The 12,746-nt window shown below is 35.2% G+C and overlaps 1 long non-coding RNA gene across 3 annotated transcripts in view; it reads right to left on the bottom strand.

The window, feature by feature from the left end:
- The window catches only part of LOC105477104 (uncharacterized), a 264,418-nt gene that overhangs the window by 22,419 nt on the left and 229,253 nt on the right, over positions 1–12,746 (bottom strand). The gene's annotated exons all lie outside the window — the stretch shown is intronic.

Genomic DNA, 12,746 nt, shown 5'->3' with positions numbered 1-12,746 from the left:
CCAGGACTTTGATACCACCCTGGACGACGTAGTGAGATGTGGTGTCTAAATAATAATAAAAATAAAAAATATTAGGAAGTCAAGGTGGTGCATGCCTTTGGTCTAGCTGTTCTAGAGTATAAGGCAAGAGGATAACTTGAGCCCAAGAGTTCAATGGTGCAGTGAGCTATGATCACACTACTGCACTCCAACCTGGCCAACAGAATGAGACCCCATCTCTTAAAAATGATAATACTAATAAATAATGTTCCAAATATGTGTTTTGAAATTGGAGTTTCTTAGCTTAACTAGATAATTTTGTTGTTATTGGAGTAGTTGTTTTATTTTTTATTTATGCCTTAGATTTTTTTTTTAGAAAAATGACTTTTCGCTATGTGCATACTGCAAAATCTAGCATCTTTGAAGGGATTTGGCTCCTCACAACTAAAATAATGATTTGTAATTCTAATATTGTTGCAGTATGGGATATTTCATGATTAGCCAATGGTAACATTCTTTAGTTCCTAGTCACCTGGCAATATCCATGGACTCCTAATTCCCAAGACCTGCAAGCTATTATAAGCTTGAAGCTAAGAGCTTGGTCTACAGCATTTCTTTGGGATTTTTTTTCACAAGTGGAAACTCTTCTTCAGAATCCCTGAATACAAGCAGAGTTTGTCTCCAGACCACTTTTTGCATGGAGCTATCATATTCCCTGTTACTGCTTGGACGCTTTATTTCTGCTTCCAGATCTGGATTCCAACATGCTGTGGCATGCTTGTAGATTCATCCTCACTCAATAATACTGTCTCTCAATTTAATTTCCAAATGGTGAAATATTTGTTTTTCAACCTTGGCTATGCTATTTCACAATCTGTTTATTGTTCTTGGTTATTCTCTCTGTTATACACATGAATATAAATGTACTGTTCTTTGTAATTATATGTTTTGAACAAGAGAGAAATGACAAATCATTACATTTGACCCATCTGACTATGGGCTTTACAATACTAGCCAGAAGGAAACCATCTAAAATAAAATAGGCATAGATAAAAAAATAGTAAAAATAAAAGTTAAAAGACAAATAGTATTTTAAAAAAAACAGTAAAAATGAGACAACAGAAAACATATTAATATTTGACCAAATGGTACCACAGGCCTATTTTAATAAGCTGGGTAAAAAAAGACATTACATGATAAAGATAATTATCATGCACACAATAGGAAAAAAGTTATAAAATGCTATATGCCAATAAATAATTATTTTTCTCTCACAAAAAAGCAAGAAACATAGAAAAATAAACAAAATTTACGAAGCACAGTTGTAAAGAGTGATTTTATTTTATTCACATTTAAAATATCAGATTGAGCAATATTAATTGAACTATGTTTATATATGCATATATTTATGTGTGTATGTATATAAATACATGTGTCCATGCATATATTTGAAAAACTGAAAAACAAAAATAATTGACAAAAAAGTATGATCAAAAGGAATATATTTTAAATGTATAGATTAAGTGATTCATTACTTTGTAATTTTAAAAAATCAAAAAGAAAATAAAAATCAATATTGCAAAGTGATGTCTACAAGCTAGTAGTATAGGCGCTTTCTAGGATAATCCTTCCACAGAAGTATCAATTTTGATAACTACCCACAGACCCACAGACAGGAGTACCTTTGTGGGAGTCTGCGAGCCTAGCAGAGAAGTTTCAGCACACCACTGGAGAAAAAAGTCTGAGAATAGATGCACTGAAGAAGGTAAGAACTGTTTCACTTTTGAATTTCCCCTCCTCCCAAGGAAGCACAGCTTAGTGCCAAGAGAAACCTCTTTGGTTACTATTTTCTCCCACAGGGGGAAGTGAGAGTGTCGGAAGTGCCCTGTTTTCCCAGCCATACTGGACAAAGCCCGAAGAGATGCTGACTTCTTTCTTGCTCCACACAGAATATTGAGGCAATCAAGACAGTTGAGGGATTAAGAAAGGATGAGGGCAGAGAAGAGTGGACTCTACCAGTTGCTGTGAAGTTTCCATTAGGAAGCCTGCCATGGGCTATTTGGAATGCTTTTCCTGTGGACCCTCCCCTCAACTGCCTGATGGGTACCCAAGTGCTCCATATGCCTCAACCCTTCCTCTCAGCCCAGCTCCCAGGGGTTTTACCAGTGAATGGTGAGTGCAAGTATCGTGCACAGACTAGTTTCAGTCAGCACGATGGGGAGAAGGCACATAAACTTGATCATTTAGTGGTATTACCCTAAGGAAAACAAACAAGAGGTTCTCAGCACCTGGCTTGGCTTTGTGAGATTGATAGAAGCCATTCAATCTTAAAAATTTTCCCCAGAAAGGAACAAAAAGTGGGAAGTAAACTCAAATGTAAAAAATGTTTGAGAGAGACTTGGAACTCTCAGGCAGACTAACTGGTGAAAGCATTTCCCTCCTGAAGCCAGTTAGCAAAAATTGGAGAAGATGACTTCTTCAAATGCCAAATGTAAGACTTCAAGAATATTTTTAAAAAATGAATAAAATATGACACCACCAAAGGAGCACAATATTTTAGTAACTGACTCAACAAAATGGAGACCTATGAATTGCTTGAAAAAGAATTCAAAATACATATTTTAACAGAGTATGGTAAACTACAAGAGAACACAGATGACTCAATGATACCAGAAAAATAATATATAAACAAACTAAGAAGTATAATGAGGATACAGAAATCATAAAAAAAGAACCAAACAGAAATTCTGAAACTGGAAAACAAAATGAAGAAAATTATAGACAATAGTAAGTGCCAACAGAGGACTTATAAAGCAGAGGTAGAAGTCTGTGAACTTGAAGAAAAGTCATTTGAAAGTATTTAGTCAGGAGATAAAAAATACCAAATAATAAAAAGGAATAAAGGAAGCCTGTGAGATTTATAGGGAACCATCAAGACAGCTACCTTACACATTAGGACAGTCCCTGAAGGAGAAGCTAGAAAGGTACAGAAAGCTTATTCAAATAAATAATGACTGAAAACTCCCCAATCTGAGTTGGATGTGAGTACACAGGTATATAAAGAATAAAGTTCTTTAAGCAGTTTCAACCCAAAGGTTTCACAAAGACAATAATCAAACTGTCAAAAATTTAAGACAAAGAGAGAATTTCTAAAGTAGCAAAAAAAGAGGTTATTATATATAGGAGACTGTTAATTAGGAAAAGTCTCTGCTAAATCTTCACTAGCCTGGGAGAGAGTGGGATGATATATTCAAACTACAGAATGGAAAAAAAATAAAACAACAACAAAAAAACCCTCCAGCAAACTACCAACAAAAATTCTACCTGGCAAATATTTTCTTGCAAAAAGAAGGGAAGATTAAACATTTTTTTACAAACAAAAGCTGAGAGCTCATTACCACTTGAACTGACACACAGGAAATGCTAATGGGAGTTTATTAACCTAAAATTAAAGGACACTTGTGACAGAAAAACTTGTGCTAGCATAAAACATGCTAGAAAATGTAATTACATAGTTAAATTTAGAATACTCTAATATTGCAATGGTAGTGTGTACATCAATTATTATTCTAGCATAAAGCTCAAAATGCAAAAGTAGGAAAAATAACAAATTATAAAAATTTGTATGGGTACACAATATAAAAAGATGTAAATTGTGATAAGAAAAACATAAAATGTCAAAGAGGAAAGTAAAAGTGTAGAGATTTTGTATTCCATAAAAGCTAAATTGTTATTAACATAAAATAATCTGTTATAACAACAAATTGTTTTATGGAATCCTCATGGTAACAACAAAATCAAAATAAGTAGATACACATAAGATAAAGAGAAAGGAATCAAATCACACCACTACAGAAAACCAACAAGTCATAAAAGAAGACTCAAATTTAGGAAAAAAGAAACAAAATATATGTATTTTAAAGCCAAAATAATGACAATATTTAGTTCTGATCAAATAATAATTACTTTAAGTGTAAACTGATGAAATTCTCTAGTCAAAAGACATATACTAGCTGAATGAAAAACAAAATGCAACTATATGCTGCTTACAAGAGATTCACTTCAGTTTTAAGGGCACAGATAGATTAAAAGTGAGGAGACAGAAAAATATATTCAAAGTCAATGGAAACTAAAAGAGAGCAGGGTAACTATAATCATTTCAAACAAAATAGACTCTAAGTAAAAACTTAACAAATTGTGATTTTTTCTTTTAGATTTTACATATTCAAAATTATTGTTTTCAAATAAAGTTTGCTCTTCCTTTAATGTTTATCTTGGCTATATTTTAGTTTTATAATTACATTAAACATAACAAAACAAAAAACCACTTTGGATAATACTGATTATAATACACCTCTGACTCCTTTCTTATTTTGATAGAGAAATGAGTCAGACTTTTACAGTTTATTCCAATGCTTGTTGTTATTTATAGTTAAAAAGATCTAATTTAATTAAGTGGAAAGATTTTTCTCTAAGAACTGGAAAAGGATAAGGATGCTCACTCTCATCGCTTTTATTTAACATAGTACAAGATATCCTATTCAGAGAAACTAGGCAAGAGAAAGAAATATGGAGCATACACATTAGAAAAGAGAAAGTCAAATTGTTCCTCCTTTGTGGAAGTTATAATTTTCCTTTTTTTTTTTTTTTTGTTTGAGACGGAGTCTTGCTCTGTCACCCAGGCTGGAGTGCAGTGGGGAGATCTCAGCTCGCTGTAAGCTCCGCCTCCCGGGTTATGCCATTCTCCTGCCCCAGCCTCCTGAGTAGGTGGGACTATAGGCACCGCCACCTCGCCTAGCTAATTTTTTTTTTTGTACTTTTAATAGAGACAGGGTTTCACCATGTTAGCCAGGATGGTCTCAATCTCCTGACCTCGTGATCTGCCTGCCTCAGCCTCCCAAAGTGCTGGGATTACAGGCGTGAGCCACTGTGCCCAGTCAATCTTACAAAATTCCACCATTGATTATTGTACTGTTTATTTCTCAAGCAGTGCCTCCCTAAAGAGGACAAGTGACTTTCGCATAAATGTAAAAGCACCGTTTCACACAAGAATCTGTTATTCACACCCTCCTTGCAGAAAATGCCTAGAATATATTTAAGAAAGGCATACTTCTTTCCGTATGCACGTTTTCCCCTTGAAATTGTGTGTTTTGTTTTTGTTTTTATACCAGTTCTACTTAATAAAATTCCAAGCATCATTGGTCATTTTGACAATCAGTTACTTCCTTAGTTTCTTTAGTCATGGCAACACCAAGTTTTCTCTGCTGTCTTTCAAGATAGGTAGCTGTTTCCCTACACCCTTTATTTCATTGCATTCTAACTATGTGTTTATATGTCTTCTGCTTTTACCTGGTAGGTATATGGACCTTGCTTTTGTGGCTGGTCATGTCATAGAGTGTAAAGAACATATGCCTTCAAGCCAGGCAGATATGAATTCAAATTTTCTTTCCATAATTTCACTCCAACTTGGATTTTTGAATAAGTCAAGTACCTTATCTGAGGCTCACGTTTTGAATCTAGGATTTGAGTAATAATAAATAACACATATGTTTGGCATCAAATGAAGACACAAAATGTAAGACAATCATGTTGTTTTCCTTTCCATACTTTCCTACTATACTTAGTTCATTGAAGTTGGGAGCATATTCATACTCTTCTTCATCACAGTTTTATAGCACAATGATTCATAAACATTTTTCAATAAAGATTTATCTGAAAGTAAGTTTACTAGTTACTTCATCTGAACAAAACACCTCTTCTTTGAGTTACTAAACAATAATATACAAGATAACATTATTAATTGTATCTGTATATAGGAATTTTAAAACATTCTGTAATACTTTTATAATAGCTATTTTTAATAGTGTCTTATGATGAACTTCACTTTATTCTCATCTAATAGTAATTTCTCAATTCTTAGATATTCTCTATTTAATAATTTTCCTCACAGTTTGATGCTTAAATGCTGTCTACAATACAAGATACTATCAGAAGAACTACAATAACATTTTACAAAAGCTTATTTATAACCTCTAAAGCAGTAGATTCTAATGTACAACTTAATTTGATAGCCATAGCACATAAATATATTTAAAGATTATGTCAAGTCTTGATGTCCAAAATGATTAATTTACTTCCATGACTCCATTTTAACTGCTTATATTTAAAATAGATCTTATATAAAAATTATTTGACTTGTCATTTTTGATGTGTCACTTTTCGTAAATTTTATGCATTTTATTTTTTCATGTTTTACAGTTCATTATTTTAGTTACAAATTGGTGTTTGGTTTTTGGCGCAATTAAAATAATCAACAACTGAAACAAAAAAGTGTTCTAAGTTTACTTCACTGCTCATAAGGAAATAGAGGATCAAAATAATTGCACCGCTAATTATTATTTTTATTTTCTAAAAGAAAACAACAACCGAAACCAGGTACATTTTCATTAATGGAGTAGTTCAGTTGAAAGTAGCTTGCTACATCTGGGTCACTCAGTTAATTACCCTGTGTGGTTTCTTCTTCACCAGCAAGCTTATTCACCTGCAGTCTGAAGTCACATCTATCAATCTCCTTCAACTTCTCTCTCTCCATTTAGTAACTTTTTCACTGTGCAACTCAAGGACCTTCTATTTTTCCTAAGATTTTATTATCTTTAACTGTTCTCTATACATAAATCCTTTCTTTTAAAAATTATCTTGAGTAAAGACATTGTGCATATCTGAAAGACTGTATTACAGAAAAAAAATGTTAAGATAAACTTTAGTGAAAGAAGAAACACCATTTTGTTGAATTAGGTAAGATATTTAATAGGAACTTTAAATGTTGTAAGGAGGGAAGCTTAAATTTTCCATTTTCTTATATCTAATTAGGAGAAAACTTCGATTGCATTCTCTGGGCTGGGCGCGGTGGCTCACGCCTGTAATCCCAGCACTTTGGGAGGCTGAAGCAGGGGGATCATGAGGTCAGGAATTCGAGACTAGCCTGGCCAGCATGGTGAAACCACGTCTCTACTAAAAATAACAAAAATTAGCCAGATGGAGTGGTGGGTGCCTGTAATACCAGCTACTCGGGAGGCTGAGGCGGGAGGATCACTTGAACCTGGAAGGCGGAGGTTGCAGTGAACCGAGATTGCGCCACTGCACTCCAACCTGGGGAACAAGAGAGGATCTCTGTCTCAAAAAAAAAAAAAAAAAGAAAGAAAGAAAAAGAGAAGAAGAAGAAAAGAAAAAAAGACACCAAGCCTTTTATCCAGAAATTGACTGCCTATTTGTTAAAAAATAATAGTAATAACAATATACATAAATTTTGATTCAGAATAAATTCACTATGGACAAATACTCAAATAGTGATATCTTCCTTTTATTTATTTATTTGTTTATTTTTTGAGATGGAGTCTCATTCTGTTACCAGGCTGGAGTGCAGTGGCACGTTCTCAGCTCCCTGCAACCTTCGCCTCCCAGGTTCAAGGAATTCTCCTGCCTCAGCCTCCCTAGTAGCTGGGACTACAGGCATGCACCACCACGCCCAGCTAATTTTTGCATTTTTAGTACAGACAGGGTTTCACCATGTTGGCCAGGATATCGGCCTCGATCTCTTGACCTCGTGATCTGCCCGCCTTGGCCCCCCAAAGTGTTGGGATTACAGGCATGAGCCACTGCGCCCCGCCAAAAAGTGATACCTTAAGTACTATCGTACAAAAACAGTGGTAGAATCAGTGGATTTTTTTGCACAAGGCTCTTGTGTTCCGGCATGACACACCTAAAGTATTGGGTTGGTAAACATAACAATTTAATTCACGCAGGCATTGAGCACCTTTTATTCAGGTCTTTTATCTAGAAGACAAGAATGACTTGAACCTGCTCCGCTCAGGTGGAGGTTACAGTGAGCCGAGATTGCGCCATTGTACTCCAGCCTGGGCAAGAGGAGTGAAACTCCGTCTCAAAAAAAAGAACTTAGCAGGATAGAGGAATTGAACAGAGGGCTGCCAATGAGTCTAGAAGACAATGGATGAGCAGGAGAATAAGAGGAAGCAAAGTACATAGTGCTTAGGTCATTTTGTGCTTTCTTGGCTCTGGCAAGAATAAATTGAATATTTACTGAGCAATTATTTACTGTGTGCCAGGTACTATTTTAAGTTGCTTTATGAATTAACCCATTTAACTCTAACAGTAACCTTTTAAGAGGGTACTATTACAATATTTTACAATGAGGTACTGAAACAAATAGCTTAAGTTCTTCAAAACCTCATCACCAGTAAGTCCCTGAGTCATGATTCTAAAGTAAGCAGGCTTATGTAGAGTCTTCTTTTTTCACGACTACAGTGTGCTTCCTGCAGCCAATAAATTCATATGTTGTATTAGAGAAACAATGTGTTATACTTCAATTATCAACAGTGGCCTGAAATTGGACACAGAAATAATGTGGATTGTGACTCTTTTATCGTCAATGTTTACCACAGCTAATATTTTAAAAATGGTTTAGAGGACAAGAATGGTTTAGAGAACAAGAAGGGGGATTAAAAAATAACTAAATAAAAACCTGTTACATTCATTCAGACCTAGAAATCATGGTGACTCAAACTAGAATGGGGTGCATGGAGATGTAGAGAAAAGGAAATTTGACCCTTTGACATGCATTTTGAAACTAGACATGTTAGGACTTGTCAACATGAGGGAGGGTAAGCAATTAAGAATGACATTGAGGATTCTAAATTTTGTAATATGGAATTGCTACCACTGTTATCATCTGTTTGTCTTTGAATAGTCATTAACCAAACCAAAATGAAATTCATCAACCAAAGAGCTCAGAGTGGGGTAACTATTATGCACTGGCATAAATTTCAGGTAAACAATCTATCAGCTCATTCATGGCAACATCCAAACTTAACAGTATATTCAACTAGGGCTCTTTGTAGACCAATTGGTGATTTACTAGCAGTTGAAAATGTTAAAATGAGTTTATATGGTGCTAAAACTTAAACATTTTCCACTTTAGGAAATAATGGGATATATATTATTGTTGTAGTACAAATATTAAAATGGTTGTGATGAGAGGATAGGTAGGGGGCTATAATATCTATTACAAGGCCCAGTGGAATTTGGCCTTTCATCCTATTCTTCAGTACCTGGGTCTGCAATAGGCACCAGAAGGTAGCATTGCAAAATATATCAAAATACATCATTGGTCTGTGGAAGCCTACCCTAAGCACTCCAAGGCAAATTACATGTAAAACAAAGTAAAATTACTCGTTTTCCTTAGCCCAAGTTTAAAAACTGAATCTCAAAAAAAGGTCCACATATAATCATTTTAAGTTTGTTTAAATGTTTATTGCCCATTTATTATCTAGTATTTGAGTACATTTGTTTAAACTTCTATTTATTGCCGATTTTAATTAAAAGAATGTATATAATTGTCTAAATTTTGTCATAGTTGAGAGTAAGCTGTTTTTGACAAATCAAATTCTCAACACTACACTGAATCTGTGGCTCAAAAGCATTATCCACATTAAAAAAAAAAGACATTTTTCTACTATAGGCTCATATTCCTGGATGTAATCAGGTGGCAGCATTGATAAATGGTTTTAAGACAACACAGATGGAAACCAAGACATGTTTATTTGTCACCACATGTTGTCCATGTGGCCATAGCTAAAATATCTATCACATAAAAATTTCTCCTCTGTGACCATTCTTAATCATGTATATCCTGAATAGTGGTATCAATCTGCCCTGACACGCCACTACTTGTCTTCCCAGGCCCCCCTTTGTTGACAACATCTTTCGTTAACCAGAATATATTGATGCCATATAAATGTCTGGTCATAAGTTCTTAACCTCTTAGGCTCCCTTATCATGATATGTTTATACCCCTTAGAAACTCAAACACTGGCATAAATTTCAGGTAAACATCAGCTTGCTCATGGCAACATCCAAACTTAATAGTATATTCAACTAGGGCTCTTTATAGACCAAATGATGATTTACTAGCGTTAAAAATATTAAAATGAGTTTATATGATGCTGACATTTAAACATTTTCAATTTTAGGAAATAATGGACTTAACAATGTCTACAAAGAGAACCAAGGAAAATTCTAGGTTTTAGTCTGACACTTAAGGAGCTTAGAAGTTGCCACTTCTTCTAACAGCAAGTAAAACCTCAACGAACTGAAAAAATCAACAACTTTTCTTAGACCAAAGAAGTAAAGTCACAGGGTAAACTGCTATCCTGAATATTGAAAAGACAGGCGGATACAGAAAATGACAACTTACTGAAACAGTAACCTACATGCATAAACCTCCATGGGACCCAGTGTTAGGGTAGAAAAACCTAAATTTTAATTGATGAATTGCTGGCGGCTCAGTGTGGGAAAGTCTGAAAGTTAAAACCCCAGAAGACCCAGTCATAGAGATGATGCCCTTACATTTTGTGAGAATTACCTCCAAGAGCTCTACCAGGGACTCACCGAGTATACGGGAGAAAAATCTCCTTCTACTTCCAGCAGGGGGAGGGGAAAATTACCAGTTGAAATACCCTAGACATTCTGTTTTTAACAAGGTCTGACCTCAGGAGAAACTATTTACTAAAACTTAATCATCTGAGGTCTTATTAGAGCCCAACCTACCTGGGGAAATAAAAATATCCAACTCTGGTCCCCTCTAGCCATTCTGTCTTACTAAGGGGAGAAAAACCGAGGAGCACTGCTGAAGTTCACAGTCTAGTAGCAAAGGTTTATGAACTAATGACAACCATAGACCCATAGAATGCTTCCCTTCCCCCACACCTTAACACCACACCACTAAAGACCTATTTACTGAAGTTTCTTTTACTTAATACATCATGTCAGGATTTCAAAGAAAAAAAATTTTTTTAATTACATACATACATGTATACAAAGAGGCAAAGAAAAAAAAAAAAACAAGAAAAAACAAAAAATGCCATTTGAAGATACTGAATAAGCATCAGAACCAGAGTCAGATATTTTAGGAATATTGGAATTATCAGACCAGCAATTTAGAACAACTATAATTAGCATGCTAAGAGCTCTAATGGAGAAAGTAGACAGCATGCAATGGATAATGTAATCAGAAAGATGAAAACTCCAAGAAACAATAAAAGAATGCTAGAGATCAAAAATACTTAAGAAATGAAGAATGTCTTTGATAGGCTAACGAGTAGACTGCAGACTGCTGAGGAAAGAATCTCTAAGCATGAAGATATGGTAGTAGAAACAAATAAAAAACAATTTAGGCAAGGCGCGGTGGCTCACGCCTGTAATCCCAGCACTTTGGGAGGCCAAGGCAGGCAAATCAGGGGGTCAAGAGATCGAGACCATCCTGGCCAATATGGTGAAATCCCGTCTCTGCTAAAATTACAAAATTAGCTGGGCATGGTGGCTCATGCCTATAGTCCCAAGCTGCTCAGGAGGCTGAGGAAGGAGAATCACTTGAGCCCAGGAGGTGGAGGTTGCAGTGAGCCGAGATTGCACCACTGCATTCCAGCCTGGCAGCAGAACAAGACTCTGTCAACAACAACAAAAAAAGAATTTAAAAAACAGCAGAAGATTATATTTTCTGTTATTATAACCCTAATAGCCATAGGGCAACTACAGAAAGTATACAATATGTGTAATAGTGATACCAAAAGGAGATGAAAGAGAGAAAGGAACACTAGAAATAGTTGAAGCAATAATGACTAAGAATTTTCCCAAATTATGTTAGACCTAATGCCACAGGTCCAGGAATCTATAAAAACCCAAGCGTGGGCCAGGTGTGGTGGCTCATGCCTGTAATCCCAGCACTTTGGGAAGCTGAGGTGGGCGGACTACAAGGTCAGGAATGTGACACCAGCCTGACTAATATGGTAAAACTTTGTTTCTACTACAAACATACAAAAATTAGCTAGGCATGGTGGCTGGCACCTGTAGTCCCAGTGACCTGGAAAGCTGAGGCAGGAGAATCACTTGAAACCAGGAGGCAGAGGTTGCAGTGAGCCAAGATCACACCTTTGCACTCCAGCCTGGGACACAGCAAGACTCTGTCCCAAACAAAACAAAACAAAACCAAACCAAAATAAGCAAACAAAAAAAAGCCACCAAGCATGATAAATGCCATACACACACACGCCAGCCTCATCTAGGCATATCATATCCCAATTTCAGAAAACAAAGCAAAAAAAAAAAGAAGCCAGAGGAAAAAATATACCTTACCTATAAAGGAACAAAGATAACAGACTTACATCAAACTAATTCTTGAAAACTGTGCTAACAAGAAGAGAAATAAAGTATTTGAAATGTTGAGAGATAAAAACCAAACTATAACTCTGTACCCTGCAAAATTACCTTTTAAAAGTAAAAAAAGAAATAATTTCTCAGCCAAACAAAAATTGAGGAAATTTTTCCAGTAGACAATAAGAAATGTTAAAATAACTTCTTTGGACAGAAGGCAAATAATATAGGCCAGAAACTCAAATCTACATAAAGAAGTCAAGAGTATAAGAGAGTGAATAAGTGAAGGTAACATAAAAATAATTTGCTTTCTTATTTTTATTTGATCAAAAAATAAGTTTGTTCAAAATTACAACAGCAATAATGTATTCAATTATGTATACTTATGTTTGCATGTGTATGTGTGCATATATGTATATATATGATATACGTATGCTTATGTATAAGTGAAATAAATGGCACAGAGAGGAATAGGGAATATTTTGTTATTATAAGGTACTTTCATGACCTGTGAAGTGATATGGTATTTGAAAGTAGACTTG

The sequence above is a fragment of the Macaca nemestrina genome, chromosome 16 (genome assembly GCF_043159975.1).
Source record: "Macaca nemestrina isolate mMacNem1 chromosome 16, mMacNem.hap1, whole genome shotgun sequence".
In the NCBI taxonomy this organism is placed as follows: Eukaryota; Metazoa; Chordata; class Mammalia; order Primates; family Cercopithecidae; genus Macaca; species Macaca nemestrina.
The sequence above is the reverse complement of the archived record's forward strand: the minus strand, read 5'-3'. Positions and strand labels throughout refer to the sequence as shown.